Raw genomic sequence first — 26,212 nt, forward strand, 5'->3', positions numbered from 1 at the left:
CCCACCTAAGCACCTGCTGACAGTCCAAATATGGAGAGAAGAAGGGAAGGAAAGAGTGGTTTTGGGTCAACAAATATATGCGGAAAGGGAATAGGCAGCGACAAATTTACCACCAAGACTGATGGGCAAAAATTGAATAGGTAAGGATCAACCCGCATACGGCATATTATCCATTTGCTCTTGGAACGTCGGTGGCCTACAGGCAAAACTGGAGGATCCTGCAGTAATTAATTTTTTCAGTACCTTCGACATTTTACTCCTTCAGGAATCCTGGGCAATGGAATCAATACCGATAATCGGATTCTTGGAATATCTTAGCCCAGCAACAAAAACCAATAGGCCCGGAAGGCCGAAGGGAGGCCTAGCCACCTACATTAGTACGAGCCTTTTGATAAAAATCTCTGAGCATAAGGAGGAAGACCAACCCTTTCAATTACTCCGGCTGGACAGTTGGGGGAAAGCTACACAGGAACCATTGATTCTGGTTAACATATACATCAATCCAAAAAATAAAAAAAATTAAACAAACAAATTGCTAACGCAACTGTTAAGGATAAAAAGCACAGTAAAATCAGCATTCTGGCTAATGTCGGGCGATTTCAATCTTGGCTTGTTCCACAACCCCAGTGTGGACCACATTCAAACAGTGGCAAGAATGCCCAGCCAAACCATCCCAAACTAATGCAGGAAAGATAAAATAGGGGAGAGTTTTGTATGCACCTGTGAATCAGTAGGCCTCTTCGTGCTAAACGGACGGAAGTGTCCTGATATTCCACCAGCATGGACAAGATTCTCCGGGAAATCAGTCTCCTATCTAGTTTACACCCTGGTGTCCCCTGCTCTGTATAAGGTAGTAAACACCTTTACCATCATGGACCGCACGGAAAGTGATCATAAGCCACAGGTATTCGGGATCTGTGCATCACCACAAAATCCGGAGAAAGCGGTAGTCCTAACCAGGACATTCGGCACCGAAAACCTAAAGCGACTCAAATGGTCCTCTGAAACCATTGAAAGCCAGGCAGATGAGGCCCTACAAAAGCTAGAGTCAATGCCCACAAGTGGGTCAAAGCTGACAACAGTATGGGAGTCTTTTGCCACCGACCTCGTAAAAAAAGATTCCTTAAAAAAACACGAGAAAGGGAGCACCATTGAAACACCTCCAAAGTTCACTCTTACCGCTGTCAGTGCGTAAAAGGAAAGCAGCGGTAGGTAAACTGTTAAGGTCACTGCGTAAAAGTCCAGATAATGGATCAATATTGACCGCGTTGAGAGAGCAAAGGAAATAGTACAAAAGGGATCTATTGACCTTTAAAAAAGGCCAACAGGAGGCCCTGTGGGTCAAACTACATTTTGCGATCAAAACCTCCGACTCCAAAAGATTTTGGAAAATCATCAACACAATAGACAATGGAGCAAAAGCAGGCAATAATGCAAATATAGAAGAGGAAGTATGGGTATCCCATTTAAAGTCCCATCTAAAAGAACTGCCCATCGAAGAAGGTCCTCAAATGCAGGGGCATAAGATTGGCTGGGAATCCAATATCCCTGATCCTTTGAAATTCACGGCACCAGAACTGTTAAAAATCATGGGAAAGTCACGAACGGACTGCGACCCCAGCCCTAATGGCTTACCCCAAGCATTATTCAAACAAGAAACGGAAAGGTGGGCCAATTTCCAGGCTGCAATGTTCAACGAGGTGCTCACAACAGGCAACGTCCCGGCATCTTGGAAAGGCTCAATAATCCACCCCATAGATAAGGGTGGGAGCGCGCTCTCCCCAAGTCACTACAGACTAATCAGCCTTTTAGACGTTGACCTCAAGTACTTTTCCTGCTGTGTGCTAACTCACCTGGAAGCCTGGATCACAGATAATGACATTTTACCCCTTAACCAAACCGGCTTCACTAAGCACCAAGGAACATTAACAAACCTTATGGGGCTAGGTCTGATCATAAATAGAGCAAAAGCAAAACTGACTCCAACCTATTTATGTTTTGTGTACTTCAAAGCTGCTTTTGACTGTGTCTCCAGCGGTAAATTGTGGGCTAAATTACTACTATGGGGGCTGACACATTCTATTTTAAATGCCATCAAAATGATACACTCTGAAGGTGAAATTGGGGGAAGGCTCTCACCTATCCAGTGCAGTCAAAACAACAGTGGGTGTGAAGCAAGGCTGTGTATTGTCCCCAACACTGTTCAACCTGTACATGGCAGATCTCCCCACTAAGTTAAATGGTCATTCCTCCCACTCTCCCTCACTGGGCGGTCAACAAATTTCCAATCTGCTATATGCAGACGACCTAATATTAATCAGCAATTCCAGAATAGGCATGCAGAAATTGTTAAAGGCATTAGAAGAATACTCAGGATCTAATGATTTAGAGATCAATCATAAAAAGTCTAAAATGATTATCTTAAACCGCAGGCCAACCAGCCGAAGTAAATGGCATATGAATGGGAAAACCCTAGAGGAAGTAACATCATATAGATACCTAGGATTTGTGGTGGACGCCAGAGGTAATTACTCGCCACAAAAAGAAGCAATAAAAAGTAAGCCGCAGGCCCTCACTTACGCCTTTTGTAAGCTAGCCAATTCAACTTGCGGTCAGGCTCTGAACTCATTAACAGCCGTAATGAGAGCGAAACTACTTCCAACTATCACCTATGGGACCGAAATAATGAGGGGGATGGAAGTAGTCTACTGGATAAGCTTCTGATAAAGGCCTATAAGCGTGTTTTTCAGCTCCCCGGGCGGGCCTCGCCAGCCCAGGTCAGACTGGAATTCATGCTGGTCAAACAGTCATTAGCCCGACCCGCGGCATACATTAAGGCCCATATTTATACTTTTTGACGCTAAACTGCGCTAACGCAGTTTAGCGTCAAAAAATTTTGCGCCGTCTAACGCCATTCTGAAGCGCCATGCGGGCGCCGTATTTATGGAATGGCGTTAGCCGGCGCTAGCAGACCGGCGCTGCCTGGTGTGCGTGGAAAAAAACCGCGTAGACCAGGCAGCGCCGGCGTAGGGGGAAAATGGCGTTAGGGCGTCTTAAAATGGGGCAAGTCAGGTTGAGGCAAAAAAATCGCCTCAACCCGATTTGCGCCATTATTTTCGACGCCCAGACGCCATTTAAATGACTCCTGTCTTAGTAAAGACAGGAGTCCTGCCCCCTTGCCCAATGGCCATGCCCAGGGGACTTATGTCCCCTGGGCATGGTCATTGGGCATAGTGGCATGTAGGGGGGCACAAATAAGGCCCCCCTATGCCACCCAAAAAAAAAAAAAATATATAAAAAATTATACTTACCTGAACTTACCTGAATGTCCCTGGGGTGGGTCCCTCCATCCTTGGGTGTCCTCCTGGGGTGGGCAGGGGTGGCAGGGGGGGTCCCTGGGGGCAGGGGAGGGCACCTGTGGGCTCATTTTGAGCCCACAGGCCCCTTAACGCCTACCCTGACCCAGGCGTTAAATAGTGGCGCAAATGCGGGGTTTTTTGACCCGCCACCTCCCGGGCGTGACTTTTGCCCGGGAGTATAAATACGACGCATTTGCGTCGCCGTCATTTTTTTAGACGGGAACGCCTTCCTTGCATCTCATTAACGCAAGGAAGGCGTTCACGCAAAAAAATGACGCTATTTGCCCATACTTTGGCGCTAGACGCGTCTAACGCCAAAGTATAAATATGGCGTTAGTTTTGCGCCGAATTTGCGCCGAAAAAAACGACGCTAATTCGGCGCGAACGGAGTATAAATACGGGCCTAAATGCTGCTACAAACTGAGTCATGCATTAAAAGGGTCCTTAGCCTATCTAGTCTGGCAGGAAATTATCTTAGAAAGAGGGAGCGGCAACTACATAAGGCATCTAGACAAAAGTAAGAGTCTTTTGAACTTAGACGAGGTATGGGATCGATCTCTATCCATCACTGCATTCAATAAAGCCGTGAATAAAGCAAGCAAACTACAGAGCTGGCTAGAAGATAGGGATTTACTGACCAAAAGGGAGCATAGTTGGTTGATCCTTAACTCCTACAAAACATTTAAAGAATCACTACTTATGGTGGCTCCTAGTCACGGAAAATAAAGCATTCCTTTCTCAGACTTAGGCTGGGTGAAGTCCCAACACTAGACCTCTTGCCAAAATGGAAGAAGGAGCGGCAAGTAGGCCCCCAGGAGTGCCGTCTCTGTCATCTAGCAGAAGAAAACATGTGTCCAGCGTTGGCGGCTGAAAGGAGACTCTTGCTGAAAGAAGAACTAAACACTTTAAAAAGGAGATCCTGCAGTCAAGCATTAATTGCAGCTTTTAACCCCCGAAACACAATATTGAACATTAGGCTGGTTCAATTTTTGGAAATGTTCTCTCTCAAAATCACAGCCTCTCGAAATAACCAAGCCATAGGGAGGGTAGAAACGATAGCAAAATCCCTATAGCCCACTTGGAATATATAAAAGAAAGGAAGGCTTCGAAGTAGTTGATTCGGGTTGCTGAGCAGGTTGGTAATAAAGTCTGGTACCAACAATTAGACTTAAGTAGGGGCAAACATAATCAACAGAAGATCTCTTCCCAATTTGTCTAATTTTTTAAAAAAAGTCTCATTGGTCTACTTCTATTCTCTTCTACATTTCAATGTGGAAACATTTTCATATATAATTTCATTTAAACACAGGACCTTTTAAAGCTATATTTGCCTTATCTACACTAAGTTTTTTTTGTTGCCCTATCAATATTAATGTCATATAGCATTGGTAAGTTCTTTTTAAAGAAGTTAAAAAAAAAAAAGAAAAACTTTTTTTTTTTACGTGGAATGAAATTTTATATAAATATATATATATACATATATATATATATATATATATATTTTTTTTTTCTTCATTAAGATCTGTAAATGCCTTATTGCACTAATATTGTTCTGTTAGACTTTTATGCGGAAAGAAAAGTTTTATGGTTTTAATTAACTAATAAACTTATGTGTTATTCATTCAGTTATTCATTCCTCTACAAAGATGGCTCACTTCACTGCCCTGAAAAGATTACCTACCTCTCAAGAACTAAGTCAGATATTTATCCATCATATCTTCCATCTCCATGGACTCCCACACAGCATTGTATCAGACAGGGGACCTCCGTATATCTCCCGGTTTTGGAAACATTTCTGTAGGATACTAAATATCAATATAGCACTATCATCTGGTTTCCATCCTCAAACCAATGGACAGACCGAACGTCTCAACCAAGGATTAGAGCAGTACCTGTTCCTATGGCTATCATCCTACCTCTTTTCCTACTACTCTTCAGTCTACCTCTTCTCTTCCTGCTGTCACATCATTTTCCAGACGACTTTTACAGATCCATAGATTGATTCGATCTAACTTGCTGAACACTAAGAGATACATGAAGAGAATAGCAGATAAGAAGCGTAGGGATGCTCCAGTATCTCATCTCCAGGATAAAGTCTGGCTTTCTTCAAAATTTTTGCCTTTGCGACTTTCTCAGAATAAGTTCACACCTCGTTACTACGGTCCTTTCTGTATTCTTCAGCTGATTAATCATGTCACTGTCCGTCTTCACTTGCTTCGTAACTGGAGGATTCATCCGGTCTTTCATGTTTCCCAGCTCAAACCCTATGTACCTGATCCTTACTCTTGACAGTTTCCTTGTCCTCCTCCTTTGTTAGTGAATGATGTACCAGAATATGAGGTACAGGAAATTTGTGACTCTCATATCTTTCACAAACGTCTTCAGTATCTGATTCATTGGAAGGGTTACCCTCTCAGTGAATGCTCTTGGGAAGATGCGTCTTCTGTTCACGCCCCTCTTCTGATTCGTCATTTTCACCCCTTGTTTCCGCACAAACCTGGGCCTTCGGGGGGAGCCTACTGTCGTGCAGCTGCGCGCGGCACGAGCCAAACCTTCGTCTCGGGCCGCAGCACGCAGCATGAAGACGCGCCGCGTCCCCAGCCTGCTGTGCAGAGTACGAGGCCCCAAATTGGGCATGAGGCCTCGTTCTTTCTTAGCGCGACGCGCCTTCATGCAGGTCTGACCACCCCCACTCACCTGTTCTTCTTCTCTTCTTCTTTTTCTGTCTCTTCATTGTGCCTTCCTTTATGTTTTTTCCTTTTCCCATATTACCCCTCTCTTCCCAGCATGCCTTCGTTCCCTACTCTCTATGGCTCCTAGTCCATTATGTTCTATGTGTTTTTCCCTATCTAAGATGGTGTCCTTGTACTTCCTGTTGGTCGCTTCCTATTTTTTGGTATTTAAGGGCTGTGATTCTTCCTCTCCTTGTGCTGCAACACTTTCTGTTTGGATGATGTCTTCGCTCCTGCTTTCTCGTATTCGATACTGGCTCACGTCTGTTCCAGTGTTTTTTCCTGTACTTTGCTCTTGTATTTACCTATTAATTTTGCTCTTGGAGGTTCTTTCCCCTTTCATGGTTTTTTTCCTCTGGCACTACTTCTGAAGGACACGGCCTGCTCTTGGCGTTTCCATTGCCTGCAGCACCGTGGCTACCAGAAAGAGTCGCCCCTACCCGGGCCAAGGACGAACATTCAGGAACAAGATCCTCGCCACTCGCTCTGCGGACTCCAGGTTAAAACAGCATGTAAGTCGTGACAGATTGCAGCACCCAATACTCCCAAAGTCGTCTAACACCATAGATGATACAGTGGCGGCTGCTGCAGATCCTGATCAATCTCTTCTGGGAACCATTCAGCAACAGGCTCAGGAACTGCAACAATTAGGCAATGAGAATGCTGCTTTACGACAGGCTTTGGCTTTCCGCAGTGTAGATGTTCCGGCCGTCTCCAACTCCACTCCTCATTTCTCCGGTGAACCAACTAAACTGCGAGAGTTCCTCAATGCATTGACTGTGTATTTAGCCTTCCGACTCACCCAATTCTCCCACGACAAGACAAAGGTGGGTTATCTTATCAGTGCACTATCTGGTCCTGCCTTGGCCTGGGCAACCCCAATGGTATCATCCAATGACCCAGTATTATCTGACTATCCAGCCTTCGTGAATCGGTTCAAACAGATGTTTAGTCGTCCAGGATTGGAGGCCTCTGCTGAAGAAGCATTATGTGACATCCAACAAGGCTCTCAAGATGTCCTCCAACATATAACCCGCTTTCGACAGCTTGCGGCCGAGACAACCTGGGTGGGACAAACTCTGGTGAGTTTATTCCGTAGAGGACTTAAAGAGGCGATCAAAGATGAGTTAGTACACCCCACACAAGTTTAAGATCTTCGTGGTCTGATGGATCTAGCTCTTTCCATCGAATACCGTCTACAAGAACGATGTATGGAGAAGAGAAAAAGTAGAGGATCATCCCAGCCAAGTAACTTCACGTGTCTTTTTGCATCGTCCTGAGGAACCTTGTCCTCCCGTCAGAGACACAGAAGGTGAACCTAGCAGGTGGCTACTACTCGAGGCCCACTTTCTGTCAGCGAACGGGAAGAAAGACGTAAGAGAGGATTGTGCCTGTACTGTGGTGCAGCTGGTCACATGCTTCGTACCTGCCCCGTTCGTCCTCTAAGGCCATCGGGAAATGCCACTTCCCGTCCTCTGGAAGAAGGGAGGGGATGGGATCATCTGCTATATCTTCCATCAGTTCATTCAAGGACAATGCCACAACTTTGTTAATGCTACCTGTGACGTTACAGTTACCTGACGGTCGTGAAGAAAGAACAATGGCTTTACTTGATTGTGGTGCTAGTGGCATATATATGGATAAGACTTGGGCCACAACACAACAAATACCAACACGACCCAAAGAAGTCCGGGAACAAGTTAACACAGTGGATGGATCCTTAATATCCTCTGGTCCAGTAGATACTACCACCCTGACACTAAGTTTACAATTTGGGAACCACCAAGAACACATCTCATTTGACCTAATATCATCTCCCAATCATACTATCATTTTAGGAATTCTGTGGTTCACAAGACATAACCCTTATGTAAATTGGGAAACCCAGACTATTTCCTTGTCCTCACAGTTTTGTCATGAAAACTGCTTTGCTTCTGACACATACTGGTCACCCAAGAGGTTGATGCCTACTGAAATTACTACCGGATATTCCATCATTACAGTCCAAGGAGTCCCCGATCACTATCTAGAATTTCAAGATGTATTCCAAAAACCATCCAGGCCTGTGTTACCCCCATATCGAGATTATGATTGTGCTATTCCCTTGGAACCTGGGCTGATTGTTCCCTTTGGGAGAATGTATTCACTCACAGAACCCGAAAGGAAGTTCTCAAAGAGTATCTGCAAGAAAACTTGCAAAGCGGTCTTATTGTACCATCAACCTCTCTGACAGGGGCTCCTCTCTTTTTTTGTACCCAAGAAGACGAAGGATCTTCGTCCCTGTCTGGATTTTCGAGGTCTAAATAAGGTAGCTATAAAAGACTGTTATCCTTTGCCCCTCATCAAGGATATTCTAGAGGCAGTCAGAGGGGCTCAACGATTTACCAAACTAGATCTTCGTGGAGCCTACCACCTTTTGCATATCAAAGAAGGAGACAAGTGGAAGACTGCCTTCCGAACCCCATTTGGTCATTATGAGTACAGAGTTATGCCTTTTGGTCTCACTAATGCCCCCTCAATTTTCCAAAGATTTATGGACTCTGTGTTTTCTGATCTCTTGAACCATACGGTCGTCATCTACTTAGACTATATCCTTATTTACTCTAGACGTCCTGAACTTCATTCTACTCACGTGAAACAGGTCCTCCAAAGACTCAGCGTACATCAACTGTCCTGTAAACCAGAAAAATGTGAGTTTGACAAGACTGAAGTCAAATATTTGGGATATCACCTTAGTCCCACTGGCATAGCTATGGACCCGGAAAAGGTACAAGGCATCCTAGAATGGCCTTCCCCTTCCTCTATTAAGGAAAGGCAATGTTTTCTAGGACTGGCTAATTTTTATCGACAGTTTATTTTTGACTTTGCAGAACAAACCAGCCACATAACTCAAACTTTAAAGAAGGAGAATTTAACTAATGGCTTTGTCTGGACAAGGGCGGCTGAAACAGCTTTTCAGAGTTTAAAAAAGGGCTTCACTCAAGCACCCTGCTGTGCAGAGTACGAGGCCCCAAATTGGGCATGAGGCCTCGTTCTTTCTTAGCGCGACGCGCCTTCATGCAGGTCTGACCACCCCCACTCACCTGTTCTTCTTCTCTTCTTCTTTTTCTGTCTCTTCATTGTGCCTTCCTTTATGTTTTTTCCTTTTCCCATATTACCCCTCTCTTCCCAGCATGCCTTCGTTCCCTACTCTCTATGGCTCCTAGTCCATTATGTTCTATGTGTTTTTCCCTATCTAAGATGGTGTCCTTGTACTTCCTGTTGGTCGCTTCCTGTTTTTTGGTATTTAAGGGCTGTGATTCTTCCTCTCCTTGTGCTGCAACACTTTCTGTTTGGATGATGTCTTCGCTCCTGCTTTCTCGTATTCGATACTGGCTCACGTCTGTTCCAGTGTTTTTTCCTGTACTTTGCTCTTGTATTTACCTATTAATTTTGCTCTTGGAGGTTCTTTCCCCTTTCACGTTTTTTTTCCTCTGGCACTACTTCTGAAGGACACGGCCTGCTCTTGGCGTTTCCATTGCCTGCAGCACCGTGGCTACCAGAAAGAGTCGCCCCTACCCGGGCCAAGGACGAACATTCAGGAACAAGATCCTCGCCACTCGCTCTGCGGACTCCAGGTTAAAACAGCATGTAAGTCGTGACAGATTGCAGCACCCAATACTCCCAAAGTCGTCTAACACCATAGATGATACAGTGGCGGCTGCTGCAGATCCTGATCAATCTCTTCTGGGAACCATTCAGCAACAGGCTCAGGAACTGCAACAATTAGGCAATGAGAATGCTGCTTTACGACAGGCTTTGGCTTTCCGCAGTGTAGATGTTCCGGCCGTCTCCAACTCCACTCCTCATTTCTCCGGTGAACCAACTAAACTGCGAGAGTTCCTCAATGCATTGACTGTGTATTTAGCCTTCCGACCCACCCAATTCTCCCACGACAAGACAAAGGTGGGTTATCTTATCAGTGCACTATCTGGTCCTGCCTTGGCCTGGGCAACCCCAATGGTATCATCCAATGACCCAGTATTATCTGACTATCCAGCCTTCGTGAATCGGTTCAAACAGATGTTTAGTCGTCCAGGATTGGAGGCCTCTGCTGAAGAAGCATTATGTGACATCCAACAAGGCTCTCAAGATGTCCTCCAACATATAACCCGCTTTCGACAGCTTGCGGCCGAGACAACCTGGGTGGAACAAACTCTGGTGACTTTGTTCCGTAGAGGACTTAAAGAGGCGATCAAAGATGAGTTAGTACACCCCACACAAGTTTAAGATCTTCGTGGTCTGATGGATCTAGCTCTTTCCATCGAATACCGTCTACAAGAACGATGTATGGAGAAGAGAAAAAGTAGAGGATCATCCCAGCCAAGTAACTTCACGTGTCTTTTTGCATCGTCCTGAGGAACCTCGTCCTCCCGTCAGAGACACAGAAGGTGAACCTAGCAGGTGGCTACTACTCGAGGCCCACTTTCTGTCAGCGAACGGGAAGAAAGACGTAAGAGAGGATTGTGCCTGTATTGTGGTGCAGCTGGTCACATGCTTCGTACCTGCCCCGTTCGTCCTCTAAGGCCATCGGGAAATGCCACTTCCCGTCCTCTGGAAGAAGGGAGGGGATGGGATCATCTGCTATATCTTCCATCAGTTCATTCAAGGACAATGCCACAACTTTGTTAATGCTACCTGTGACGTTACACTTACCTGACGGTCGTGAAGAAAGAACAATGGCTTTACTTGATTGTGGTGCTAGTGGCATATATATGGATAAGACTTGGGCCACAACACAACAAATACCAACACGACCCAAAGAAGTCCGGGAACAAGTTAACACAGTGGATGGATCCTTAATATCCTCTGGTCCAGTAGATACTACCACCCTGACACTAAGTTTACAATTTGGGAACCACCAAGAACACATCTCATTTGACCTAATATCATCTCCCAATCATACTATCATTTTAGGAATTCTGTGGTTCATAAGACATAACCCTTATGTAAATTGGGAAACCCAGACTATTTCCTTGTCCTCACAGTTTTGTCATGAAAACTGCTTTGCTTCAGACACATACTGGTCACCCAAGAGGTTGATGCCTACTGAAATTACTACCGGATATTCCATCATTACAGTCCAAGGAGTCCCCGATCACTATCTAGAATTTCAAGATGTATTCCAAAAACCATCCAGGCCTGTGTTACCCCCATATCGAGATTATGATTGTGCTATTCCCTTGGAACCTGGGCCGATTGTTCCCTTTGGGAGAATGTATTCACTCACAGAACCCGAAAGGAAAGTTCTCAAAGAGTATCTGCAAGAAAACTTGCAAAGCGGTCTTATTGTACCATCAACCTCTCTGACAGGGGCTCCTCTCTTTTTTTGTACCCAAGAAGACGAAGGATCTTTGTCCCTGTCTGGATTTTCGAGGTCTAAATAAGGTAACTATAAAAGACTGTTATCCTTTGCCCCTCATCAAGGATATTCTAGAGGCAGTCAGAGGGGCTCAACGATTTACCAAACTAGATCTTCGTGGAGCCTACCACCTTTTGCATATCAAAGAAGGAGACGAGTGGAAGACTGCCTTCCGAACCCCATTTGGTCATTATGAGTACAGAGTTATGCCTTTTGGTCTCACTAATGCCCCCTCAATTTTCCAAAGATTTATGGACTCTGTGTTTTCTGATCTCTTGAACCATACGGTCGTCATCTACTTAGACTATATCCTTATTTACTCTAGACGTCCTGAACTTCATTCTACTCACGTGAAACAGGTCCTCCAAAGACTCAGCGTACATCAACTGTCCTGTAAACTAGAAAAATTTGAGTTTGACAAGACTGAAGTCAAATATTTGGGATATTACCTTAGTCCCACTGGCATAGCTATGGACCCGGAAAAGGTACAAGGCATCCTAGAATGGCCTTCCCCTTCCTCTATTAAGGAAAGGCAATGTGTTCTAGGACTGGCTAATTTTTATCGACAGTTTATTTTTGACTTTGCAGAACAAACCAGCCACATAACTCAAACTTTAAAGAAGGAGAAATTAACTAATGGCTTTGTCTGGACAAGGGCGGCTGAAACAGCTTTTCAGAGTTTAAAAAAGGGCTTCACTCAAGCACCGATATTGAGACACCCAGATACCAACAAACAATTTATTGTTGTTACTGATGCTTCTGAAAGAGCCATTGGAGCTGCCTTCCTCCAACAACAAGAAGATGACGGTCTTGAACATCCTGTTTTCTATTTGCCCCATGCACTCTCTGCATCAGAACAACATTACTCAGTACTAGAAAGGGAGTTATTAGCCCTGAAAACAGCCTGCCTTGAGTGGAGACAGTTCCTTATGGGTTCCAAAGAGCCCTTCGAGGTGAGAACAGACCATCGTAAACCTACAATGTTTACGTAATTTTCTATGCCAGAGCAGTCGTCAGGCTTATTGGGCCTTTTACTTCAGTCAGTATGACTTTTATGTCACCTATATTCCTGGATCCCAAAACATACTGGCCGATGCTCTGTCTCGCCGTTATCCAGATTGTACTCCTACCCCATCACAATATCTACTTGAGCCCAGTAAAATCATCAGTATAGCTCAATCTTTCCTGGATGAGGTACAACTGGAATATTCCAACCTGTCTGATCAAGAGTTAAAGAATCTAACCCCCTAATGCATAAACAGAAGGGGTGTTATTATTATAAGAACCTGTTTTGTTCCTCCCTACTAACGGAGTAAGAGCAAAGGTGCTACAAATGTGCCATGATTCTCCGGTTGCTGGTCACAGAGGCATCAAGGCCACGCAGGAATTACTCTTGCAGTCCTTCTGGTGGCCTACCTGGAAATTGGATGTCGAAAGATACGTTCAGGCTTGTCCCATATGTGCCCTAGTAAAAATACCCCGTACCAGACCTGCGGGATTACTACAACCATTACCTGTTCCACCGGCTCCCTGGCACACCATTTCTACTGATTTCATGTGTTCACTACCTCCATCAGCAGGAAACTGGGTTATCATGGTCACAATAGATTCCTTTACAAAGATGGCTCACTTCACTGCCCTGAAAAAATTACCTACCTCTCAAGAACTAAGTCAGATATTTATGCATCATATCTTCCTTCTCCATGGACTCCCACACAGCATTGTATCAGACATGGGACCTCAGTACATCTCCCCGTTTTGGAAACATTTCTGTAGGATACTAAATATCAATATAGCACTATCATCTGGTTTCCATCCCCAAACCAGAGGACAGACCGAACGTCTCAACCAAGGATTAGAGCAGCAGCTTCGCTGCTTTTGTAATTCTACCCAGAGCAACTGGAACACTTACCTTCCTATTGCTGAGTTCTCTTACAATAACACTGTCCATAGTGCCTCCAAGGTCACCCCCTTTTTCTGTTCCTATGGCTATCATCCTACCTCTTTTCCTACTACTCCTCAGTCTACCTCTTCTCTTCCTGCTGTCATATCATTTTCCAGACGACTTTTACAGATCCAAAGATTGATTCGATCTAACTTGCGGAACACTAAGAAATACATGAAGAGAATAGCAGATAAGAAGCGTAGGGATGCTCCAGTATATCATCTCCAGGATAAAGTCTGGCTTTCTTCAAAATTTTTGCCTTTGCGACTTTCTCAGAATAAGTTCACACCTTGTTACTACAGTCCTTTCCGTATTCTTCAGCTGATTAATCCTGTCACTGTCCGTCTTCACTTGCCTCGTACCTGGAAGATTCATCTGTTCTTTCATGTTTCCCAGCTCAAACCCTATGTACCTGATCCTTACTCTCAACAGTTTCCTTGTCCTCCTCCTTTGTTAGTGAATGATGTACCAGAATATGAGGTACAGGAAATTTGTGACTCTCATATCTTTCACAAACGTCTTCAGTATCTGATTCATTGGAAGGGTTACCCTCTCAGTGAATGCTCTTGGGAAGATGCGTCTTCTGTTCACGTCCCTCTTCTGATTCGTCATTTTCACCGCTTGTTTCCGTACAAATCTGGGCCTTCGGGGTAGGGACCTACTGTTGCGCCGCCGCGTGCGGCACGAGCAAAACATTCGGCTTGGGCCGCGGCACACAGCATGAAGACGCGCTCGTCCCCAGCCTGCTAGGCAGAGTACGAGGCCCCAAATTGGGCATGAAACCTCATTCTTTCTTAGCGTGACGTGCCTTCATGCAGAGCTGACCTCCCCCACTCACCTGTTCTTCTTCTCTTCATACAAGGTAGGGCCTTACTTGGGGAAAAAGCCTTCCTTTACTGGAAGAGGTGGCTCCCTTTCCCCTCCCTCCCATCCCCTAGAAATTTTAACTGCCCCAAAAAAGGTGACACAGACAGGCCCTGATATGGCTATTTCAATTGATGACTGTTCAAGGTCTTTAGGGAAAAGTTGCTTTATAACACCTCAGGAGGCTTTCTGGTCATTCCTTAAGTTGCCTTCTTTTAGATCTTCCCATGCCTTAGATGTTAATGCATTTTTCTATCCACAGTAGCCGTCTTATAGCACTACCTGCATTGGGCAACCTCAGGAGCTGACCAAGGGTCTTTATGGAGAGAGGCCATAGATGCTTTTTGGGTCCTGGGGCATATTACATCAAACCACCCCTTCTGCTTCACTAAATTCTCATTGAATGTCCTACCTAGTACTGACTTGATGGCCTCAGGTAATGATATGAATGCAGTTTTCACACTGGCTGAGTCAGCCTCTGCATATACACATACATAAAATGGGGTGAATTGTCTTTAATAAGCAGGGACAAAAATGTCTCAGCATTTACAAACTGACATTTGATACGAGTGCCTTTCCTTTTTTAGACAGAGCTGTCAATAAGTCATCTGACTTGGCAATGTGCCACGTGCCAAGTAGGAATGTCTACGGTTATACTTTGGGGGAGATGGTCACTCATTACAAGATTATGTATTTGATGATTCCCCACAAAATTAACTAAGTTGTCGGGTATAAATATAAAATCTATGCTTGGACCCTCACCCTTACCCACAAATGAATTAAGTAAGGTACCATTCATGTTACTGTGCTCATTTACAATGCCCATATTGAACTTCATCATCAGATGATTTAAGTTGTTATGAAGCATATCAGGAGAGAAGTGAATCATAGTGTTTCCATATACATCCATGGGGCCACAAGCATACCGGTGCATAATGGGGCTAAGATGGACTCTAAAATCGCTCCCCTACAACAAGCCCAACTCTATGCTTCCTTTTGGTTTAGGGAGTCCAGGTCAAAATCCAATTTAATCAGAATGTTTCCTCTGTGTGCTTTGAGGATGTTATTATAAAAGTTCACGATACCCAGCCAGGTGCAGTCCGCATATTCAATGTTGAGTATCTAATAGAACGGCGTTTTGGCATTGTAAAGGAAGGATTTGGCATTGACCATGGCGGAAATGAATGTTTCCAAGCCCACGCTGGATGACCAGAGGCAAGGGAACGGCTGCCAGCTGAAATATTTAAAACCCATTGATATGTGCAGGCAGCACAGGCCATGTCTCCTGAGTACATATTACAGCAAAACACAACAGTGTCCTCAGTTAGGACCAGGCCCGTTCTCAATTTTCCCACTTGTGCTCGCCACGTTCCAGTAAAGGAATGAAAGTTCATAGATAGCACTGGTGTTATTGGTGTGGCCACAGGAGACAGGAGGTAACCAGATGAACTGGTTGGTTGACCACAAGACCCCCTTTGTATAAGTGGGCCTTGTATCTGTTTCCTATTTTCTCTGAGGAGAGAAAATATGCTGCACTTGCTGCAAGGGAAACAGTGTGGGAATATTGCCTTCAGACCCTTGTACTGGACTGACATCATGGCACAGGATAATAATAGTTCTGAGTCCCGCATTTATCCCTTCACCAGAGTTATGACTGTGGCTCGTGCTGCCTATGTTTTGATTCCAACAGGGATTAACACATAAGCAGTCGGCTGCGTAGATATAGTCTATGATCCCTCTCTGTACATATGCTGTGATTGAGAGCTTACTTAATGGTAGTGACCCTCTGTTTGAACACTAATGACTTCCAAGAGGTCATAGCCATAACTTTGAAACTCCGAGATAACAGCTCCTCTCAGAATCCCTAAGCTTGGCACATGGGTATTTCGAGCACTTGGTGGCTATGGGCTTGGATAATGAGGTTGGAGCAGTTGCAACATCTCAATGCCTCAGGATAGAATGTGGTACAGTCCTTCTCAACCAGGCAAGAGGGCAGCAGGCAGCAGGTCAGTGGAGCAGGGCAGCAGTACTGCAGAGTGGCAGTCCTTTTAGCAGCACAGCAGTCCTTCTTCCTGGCAGGGTATCCATAAGTCCTGAATTGTACCGAAGAGTTGGTGTCTGGGGTCCAATAATACTTATACCTGGGCCTATGATTGGAGTGGGAGAAGCTTTTAGAAGTTCATAGGTATCCTGCACTCCCTGTCTTGGCTCCAGGATAACTACAGGGGATATGCAGCCCTTTGTATTGAGGCAGGACACAGACAGCCTATTCAAGTGTAAGTAGGGATGTGCTCAGCTCCACCCTCCCATCCTGCCAGAGATGGCCCATCCAGACACTTTTGTGAGTTGTCTAGAAGGAATATATAAAAGTCAAATTTGCAGCTACATCTTGTCATGGGACCCGGAGACAGGCTGCGGGCACTAAGGGGTATATTTATAATGCACTAGCGACATCTTGCGCCACATTAACGTCATTATTTTTACGTTAGTGTGACTCAACGTGGCCGAAATCCCTGCGCCTTATTTACAGAGTGGCGCAATGCACGCATTGCGCCACTATGTAACCCTTTGCGCTACATTATGCCTGAGTCAGGCATAATGTATGCAAACGGGGGCATTCCCCCATTAGGGGAGCCGGTAAAATGGCATAAGGAAATCTATGAGATTTCCTTGTGCCATTTTCTACGGCACTTTTAACACCTGCTCAAGAGCAGGCGTTAACAGGGGGCTTCCATTATTTAGAGTGGGGCCCTATGTACCTTGTAGGAGTAGCTCCAATATGTTGGTGCTACTCCTGCAGAGTACATTAATAGAGTCATGAAAAATGATGCTATTGCCCCCTACACTGCGCCATAGTGCGCAGTATTTTAAATACGGCGCACACATAGTGGTGGTAGGGGGGTGCTAAAGGGCGCAGAGAAAGTGGTGGCGCACTCTGTGCAGCACCACTTTCCATAAATCTGCGCCTAAATGGCTAAGACAGTAAAATGTCAACTTTCTAAAAGTGGCATTTCAAAATTATAATTTAAAAATTCGACTTCACCATGAAAGAAGATTTTTGATTACAATTCCAAAGGCACAAAACATGAACTGGTTACCTGCATCCATTCAAAAATTATCAATTATAAGTTGAAGTAAAGTAGCTATAATTTTTTCTTATGGAAGAGGACTTGTAAAACTAAAAAGTACAAGTCCAACTTTCTAAATACAATACACCCTGCCCTCTGGCCTGTCCAGGACCCACCTTAAGGGTGCCATATGTATTAAGAAGGAAGGTTTGAGGCGACAAAAGGTTTGTTTTGCCTGGTCGAAAGACCAGTTTAAAACTGCACACAAAGGTTGCAAAGGCAGACCTGAGATCTGTTTAAAGGGCTGCTTAGGTGGGTGGCATAATTAGTGCTTTAGGGCCACTAGAAACATTTAATTTACAGGCCCTGGGCATTGGTCATTACACTTTACTAGGGACCTACAAGTACATTAGTATGCCAATTGAGTATAAACCAATTTTACCATTTTAAGGAGAGAGCACAAGCACCTCTGCACTGGTTAGCAGTGGTAAAGTAAGCAGAGTCCTAAATCCAGCAAAAATAAAGTCAGTTAAACAGGAAGTTGAAGCAGAATGTAGGCAAGAATCACACCAAGGAGGCCAGGTCTCACACACACCAACAAGCACTACACAATCAAGGTCCAGTGTACCTGAACAACCGCATCCAATTTAACATCCTGGCAAAACACTTTTGTTCAGCCAGCCTGTTCCCTGTCTAAGTCCCATGCATCCACGAGGTCAGAGTAGAGTTATAGTTTCTTGAGATAATTATAACTATTGGCTTTCTATGGTTGTGTGCATGCAAAATCTGAACCTAACTATAACGCTCCTCTAACCTTTGGTTGTTAAGTACATTTCTATTTTTTTTAAATATTCTATTTCCTAACTATATCGTTCCTGTAACCTTTGGTTTTTTTCAGTGAATTTCCATTTTGTTTTATTGTTAAGTAGTATTTCATTACCTTACGTTAATCCAACCCTCGCTGGGCATGGCCTTTGGCGGTGCATGGTGTGGATTGGCCATAGGGCCTGGCTGGCGCCTAACCCCCCTAGGCATCTAATCCCAGGCACCACTAGGCATCCAATCAACCATAGGCATCCAACCGGATGCCACATACAGTCGCAGGGCCTGGCCAACAAGAGTCCACAGTTTTGCACAAAATGTGTACCCAACTGGAGTACTTTCTACCAGCTTATTAGTAAGCACTTGTGAGAAAACTGGGCTGATTGCAGAACCCCCTAACGTTTTGCCTCCATTTTTCACTTTTTGCTAATGTTTTCCTGACTCAGATGATGCCCTGGGTACTGCTAACCAGTCCCAGGGCCGGTGATCTGTGTAAAATGAGGATGTGAATTAGGCTAATTAGGCTAATTATACTTGGCTATGTCAATAGGTCTCTGGTATATAGTAAGGAATATAGGTTTAGGGACCCCAGCATAGGTAGTGCACCCATAGGTTCACTGCTGAGGTGCTCAGGGTCATTTGAAAGGCAGGCCTGCCATGCTGGCTGCTTTTAAATTAAAGTTACATGCACATTCGACTTTGGAATTAAAAGTACTTCCAAAGTCTTAAACTACCCTATTGTTACATATAAGTCACCCCTAAGGTGTGCCCTAGGTGTCCCCAGGGTTGGGTGCAGTGTAACTATACGCATGGACCTTATAAAATATGTTTTATAAGCCCTGGTGAGGAACAATAGCCAAATTCTTTTTTATCTCAATGCAGTGAATAGGCTCCATAGGCTAAAATGGGTAGGCTTTATTTTAATTAAAAAAGGCTCCAAATGAGCTAGATATGGCAAGTTTGGTCTCAAATTGATTGCTTGAATAAATGCAACAACTTGCCATTGTTGGGTTTAATTTAACTAGTTCAGGAAAATAGTTTTAGAACTCTTCAGTTTCAAGTCTGTAGTGCCCTTCTCTGATTGACCAGCCTCTGGAAACCTGGCCAGGCTGCCTTGATGAGATGTGAAGTGGCCTGGGCTGAACACAAAGGAAGTGCCTGGGAAAGGAGATCTGCCTCAGCAGATGGTGAAACTTGATGGGGGAAAGCAGCCAAACTGGTCTTCAAAGGAGGGAAGGACATTTGGAGTAGCTCAGGACCTCCCCCATTTCCATCAAACACAGAAAACCAGGTGTCCTCTTGATTAGATTAAGAGAGGGCAGGTGAGGGGTATGATAATGATTTGTAGCCGCACCAGTGGGTGGGCTCAGTCAGACCTAACCTCCAAAATTCAGTTTCTTCCATTTTCGATTTTTAAGGAATGTTGCTTTCTGGGATTGATTTTTGCCACACTTCCCAAGAAGTGGTCGTCGAGGGGGCACTGACCTGCCTGTGATTGGATAGTTGTCCCCCCTCATTTTCACCCCAGGGGCAAGGATACATTTGGCAGACCTGCACCCTTCACCTCAGATCCTGGACACTGCTCTCTGAAGCACAGTACCAGCTGCACAATTGGGCTTCACTACTTAAAGGACTTTGCCTGTCTTCAACTGCTTCAAGAAAGGACTTCCTGTGAGCTATAGGTACAAAGGGGCTGCCCAGAGTCCCATGCACCAAGTCCTGCAAAAAGAGCCCATCAGACCAGTGGTCATTTGAGGATTCTGACCCAAGGAGCAACTCAGAGCTTTTGGAACCTTGGATCAAGTTGTGAACATTTCAAGGACCCAAATAGGACCTCTGGAAGAAGATCCTGAAGTTTGGAGACATTTGGAGCAACTGTTGTAAACTGCTCCATAAGTTGAAGAAGTGCATTATGGGAGTTGTAGTCACAGACCCCAAGAGGCAAACCAGAGCCTCTTAACCCTTGGCTGGTGCTGTGGAACACTTTTCTGAATCAAGAAACACTTCTGAAAGTAAGTATAACAATGTTACCACATAGATCGCCTGAACGCTGGACTTTGCCCCTGTCCAGTGTGACCTTTTTTAACACTCAGCGTCAGTTGTTTCTAAGCGTTAGAAACACCTTCAATCTTTAAAAATTTGTATCTCGTAACATTGGAATTTTTTTGCTTTAGTGCCATTTTAATGATAAAATTATAATTTATTTTTATAATTTGGTGTTGGATTTTATTGTGTTTTGTGTTTTATTTACTTACTGTTTTGTGATTTTTGAATGCTTTACACACCTGTCTCCTAAGTTAAGATGAACTGCTCATTGTCAAGCTATAAAGGGTTGGGCTGCGATAAATTTATTGACACCTGACTGAACCTAGGGGGGGTTTGTGGCCTATTGCTAAGTGTAGGTACTTACCTGCTGTGAGAGAACAGGGCTGATGGCAGAGGACCCCTAACTTTTTGCCCCCATTTCCCACTTTTTGCTGGTGTTTTCCTGACTCTGATGGTGCCCTGGGTACTGCTAACCAGTCCCAGGGCCTGTGCTCTGTGTAAAATCAATATGCAAATTAGGCTAATTATAATTGGCTAAGTCAACCTACCTAGAAGTCCCTGGTATATGGTAGGGCATGTAGGTTTAGGGACCCCAGCATAGGTAGTGCCCCCATAGCATAGCTGCACTGCTGAGGTGCCCAGTGTAATTTTAAAGGCAGGCCTGCCTTGCTGGCTGCTTTTAAATTAAAGTTATATGCAACTTCGACTTTGGAATTAAAAGTAGTTCCAAAGTCTTAAACTACCTTATTTTTACATATAAGTCACCCCTAAGGTGTGCCCCATGTGCCCCTAGGGCTGGGTGCCATGTAACTATAAGCAGCGACCTTATAAAAATAGTTTTATAAGCACTGGTGAGGTAAAAACAGCCAACTTCGTTTTCCCTCATTGTAGTGAATGGCCTTCATAGGCTAGAATGGGGAGACATTACTTTAATTTTAAATGTCCCCTTAAGTGACAGATACAAAGAGATTGGTATCAAATTAATTGTTATAATAAATCCCACAACTTCCAGTTGTTGGATTTAATATAACTTGTTCAGGTAAAGAGTTTTAAACTTTCCCTGAAAAGTTGTCAATTACAGCCCTGCATTCTTTTTGCTGCTGTGCTCTGATTGACCAGCCTCTGGCAGTCTGGCCAGGCTGCCTTGATGAGATGTGAAGTGGCCTGACTTCACTCAAAGAGATGTGCCTGTGGGAGGGGATCTCCCCTCAGCAGATGGTGAGGCAGGAAGGGGGAGGGCTGCCAAACTGGTCTTCAGAGGCAGAGAAGGACATTTGGAGCAACCCAGCAACACCCCCACATCCTGCAACCCCAGACAACTATGTGCCCCCTTGATTAGACTAGGAGAGGGAAGGAGAGGGGTGTGTTTATGATTTTTAGCCACACCAGTGGGTGGGCTCAGCCAGATGTAACCTCCAAAAATCACTTTCAGCCATGATGGATTTATGAGGAATGTTGCCTACTGGGATTGATTTTTGCCACACTTCCCAGGAAGTGGTCATCACAGGGGGAAGGACCTGCCCCTGATTTGAGAACCAGAACCCCCCTGTTTTTCACCCAGGAGCAAGGATAAAACTGGCAGACCTGCACCCACACCTCAGTTCCCTACCAGATCCCCATCAGATCCCAACAAGGAAGAACCAAAGGAGAAGAAGTACTGCCCTGATGGACCCGTGGCCTGCACCTCGAACCTGCACTCTGAAGGACTGCACCAGCTGCACACTTGGGCTTCACCACAAGAAGGACTTTGCCTGGCTTCAACTGGTTCAAGGAGGGACTCCCTGTGTGCTACAGGTGAACAATTGCTAACCAGAGTCCCCTGCACCAACCCCTGAAGAAACCAACCAGCTGATCACTGTCCAGTGGCCAAAAAGGAGTTTGTGCCAGGTGCATTCTGGGAGTTGTAGTCCACACCCCCAAGGATCATCTCAGAGCTTCTGGAACCTTGGGGTGAGCTGTGGACCCCAAAAGAACCTTAAAGGAACATCTGGAAGAAGATCCAGAAGTTTGGAGAAGTTTGGAGAACTTTTGAAAAAAAGCTCCATAGAGGGACCGACCCGCCGCGGCAACTCTAGCCGGCTTGCCTAAACCGCGACCCGGCCTGACTTGCAGGTTCGTCCCGGTGAAGAAAATCTCCAAAAAAAGACTAAGTCCAAATGTAGAAAGTTGACCGGGACTTCCCAGCCAGTGTATCCGAGGAGGTCTCAAAGGACGTCGGATCAGGATCCAGGTTTGCCCTGGTTGAAGGATTTTCACCTCGAAAAAACCACTAAGTCCGTAGGTAAAAGTCTCCACGAGGGCTCCCGTAACACGTATCTGGAGAAGAGTTCCAGGAGGTCGGATTGGACTGGCAGGTTCGTACCGCTGAAGAAAATCTTCAGAAAAACGACTAAGTGCGAAGGTAAACTTTCGACCAAGGCCTCCCGCGGCCTGTAGCCGAGCCGGGCTCCATCGCAGTCGGCCTTAAACTTTGACTTTGCCCCGGTCGAGGTGCTACCAGATGACCAGATTGGCGCTTTTTGTTTCTAGGCACTAGAAAACAATAATTCTTTAAAAATTCATATCTCCGGTTCCCCTTATCCAATTTTATTCGTTTTTGTGTCATTTTAAAGATAAAAATATAATCTATTCTTATAAATTGGTTTTGTATTTTTAAACTGTTTCCTGTGTTTTATTTAATTACTGTTTTGTGATATTTGAATGCTTTACACTCTGTCTCTTAAGTTAAGCCTTGACGCTTGTTGCCAAGCTACCAAGGGTTGAGCTGGGTTTAATTTACTGAGACCTAACTGGACCTAAGTGGAGGTTAGTGGCCTATTGCTAAGTGTAGGTACCTACCTGCCCTTACCAATAACCCATTTTCCAACACCTGCCCTTACTAATAAACCACTTTGCAACAGTACTACCTCATTTTATATATATATATATATATATATATATATATATATATATATATATATGTAGTGCACATTCTACACTACCTCTGTGTAAATCACCACAAGGTAATGCCTCCAGTGAGCATGTCTGATGTAATTTTGACAAAGGCACTGTTCAGGAGCACCTTGCAAAGACCGCAGGGGAGTCTCAATTCTCCCATGGTCTCATTCGACCTACACGCAGGGAGCAGCATGAAATGCTGCTCCCCGTGTGCAAGCAATTGTTTTGTCTGTTTTCCTGACCCCTGTTAAGCAGATGAAAAGTCCGCTCCCAGTGTGCGGGAGCAGTTTTCCTGCTCCTGTCTGCTGGGAGCAGACTTACAGTTTGCTGTCACTTGGTGGTAGCTGTCATAGCTCCTACCCAGTGACAGTAAGCTACTATGTCCTGAGGGTGGGCACCTTGGGACATTGAGAGCTGGCCCTGGAGATGGCATTCCCAGGTCTATTAATGGCTGCAGAAGGGGGGCTATGTGGTCCGCCTCCTATTTTTTATATAGGACCATCCTTGGGGAGTTGGTGGTCCCAGGGCTGAAAACGGCATGTGAGGGGGACCGAGCAGCCCACCCTCCCAGTTAAAAATTGCCCGTGCCCCTTCCAAGCGGTGGTCCCTGGGGTTGAATATGGCCCAGGAGGGAGCCCCCTCTCTCTTTGAAGAATTGAAATTACCCTGGGAGGTGCTGGCCTCTGGGGAAATTTATCAGTATGGAGGGGGGTCTGTGAGGCCCTCCTCTTTTTTGTGGCAAAGCCCTGAGGAGGCACTGGTTCCCAGGGCCTTAAAAAAGGTCTATGGTGGGGGGCCAAGCAGCTCCCACATCTTATAATTGTGTATTAGCCTGGCCTGGGAGAGGTGGCTGTCATGGAGAGAGGGAGGGCATTTGCCCCCTCCCAATAATTTGTCTTAAAATATGTCCCCAGGACATGGCCCACCAGGGGGCTGAAATAGAAACAAGTGTGGGAGAGTGCGCTTGCTTTTTAAAAAATTTTGTGGGGATTCACGTCTCCTTATTGATTTTTGCCACAAAAACTGTAAATACTTTTTTGTCCGGGCAGGGCTTCTGGCGGGTCCCCACAACCAGGTCTTATGGGATTAGGGTATTCCTATCCTGCCCTCTTCTTTTTTGTTTTACCTTTTTTTTTGGAACAGGGCTATGTCCGCGTCCCAAAATGGCTGCCAACACTTTCCGGTTGAAGTGTTGCCACCCAATCAGATTTCGTCATGAGATCTGTCAGATCTGTGGAGTGTCCTAGGGCCAGATGTAGCAAAAATCCAAATTGCGACTTGCAATTTGGGAGTCCCTGTGACTCGCAAATTGCAAGTCATAATTTGGTATGCAGAAAGGTGTCTCAGACACCTTCTGCAACTCGCAATGGGGTCGCAAAGACCCACCTCATTAATATTAATGAGGTGGGTCGCAGTTTGCGACCCCATTGCGAGTATGGGCACTCACGGGGATGGTGGCCTGATGGAGACAGCAGACCACCATGTCCGTGACTGCTTTTTAATAAAGCAGTTTTTTTTTTTTCTAAGTGCAGCCCGTTTTCCTTAAAGGAAAACGAGCTGCACTTTGAAAAAAAAAACGAAACCTTTAGTTTAGGATTTTTTCAGGGCAGGTAGTGGTCCATTGGACCACTGCCTGCTCTGAAAAAATAATTTTTATTTCCAGTCACAAAGGGGAAGGGGTCCCATGGGGACCCCTTCCTGTTTGCGACTGGGTTACCATCCACTTCAAGTGGATGGTAACTGCGATTCCATTTGCGACCGCTTTCGCGGTCATAAATGGAATTGAATTGCATTGCGAGTCGCAAATAGGAAGGGAACACCCCTTCCTATTTGTGAGTCGGAAATGCATTTTGCGAGTCGGATCCGACTCGCAAAATGCATTTCTGCATACCGGAGAGGCCTTTGTGCCTCGCAAACGGCGTTTTTCGCTGTTTGTGAGGCGCAAAACCCTTTCTACAACTGGCACCTAGTCCCTAGATATCTATATTACTTTAGCTTTAAAATCTCTGACATTACTGAATGGATTTACACCAGATTGCGAAAGGGCTCTTTCTGAACCAAGATTTAGCTTTCTGCCAAATTTGGCGTAATTCTGTTTAGCGGTTCCGGCTGTAGTCATGTCTAAATATCCCTATTGAAATTGCACGGTGAAATTGTTTTGGGACGCCCCTTTTTCGCAGCCCCTGCTTGAAATAGCATCCCAAAACTTTCAAGGCAGCAGCTGAAGTGAGTGACAAACTAGTTTTGAAAATGTTGTGAGAATTTGTCAGATGGTGCCAAAGTTATTGGCAAAACAAAAAATGCTTTCTCCTTGACAGGGATTGTGGTTGGTACTTGGACAGAAACACCCCAACCCCCGAGCAACCAACAACCGAATTTCTCACTGCAGGGAACAATGACATATAGAAAATATTTCAAAGTTCCCTAGGAAACATGAATTTCCTCATCATAATAAACACCCAAAACTACTTTTCTTATGGTTACTATTGTAAGGAGGTACTAGGATTATACACCATAGAGGAACACATTATGTTTCGAGATTTTCTAAATTATGCATAAAAATGCAAATTATAGGGCACCTTCTCTGGTAATATGATTTGTATCCATTCAGATAGAAAACAACACTTTTCGTGAAACCTCGCAATATGTAACAAGTCATGTGACAAATCTCGTATGTCCATACTTATGTGATAAACCTTACTGCTACAGAATCACATATATCCCCTCAACTTCACCATTGTCCATTGTTTTATAGAAACAAAAGTATATTCATGAAAGGTATCACATTCTTAAAATGTTTTAGACCATTCTGTGCTCATTGTTAGCACTTTGAAGCATGCAACACCTATGCATGGACCACCGTCACCAAAGCATGTCCAGTACAGATACCCACACAGACCCCAAACCAACTATCACAAAAGGGCAAACACAATGATGCAAGCACAGGGGTAGAGGGTAACTCACCCAATGCACAAGATGGCACACATAGATACTAAAACTATGCATTCACACCCCAACAGGACCCATACCCAAAGTCA

The sequence above is a fragment of the Pleurodeles waltl genome, chromosome 5 (genome assembly GCF_031143425.1).
Source record: "Pleurodeles waltl isolate 20211129_DDA chromosome 5, aPleWal1.hap1.20221129, whole genome shotgun sequence".
Lineage (NCBI taxonomy): Eukaryota > Metazoa > Chordata > Amphibia > Caudata > Salamandridae > Pleurodeles > Pleurodeles waltl.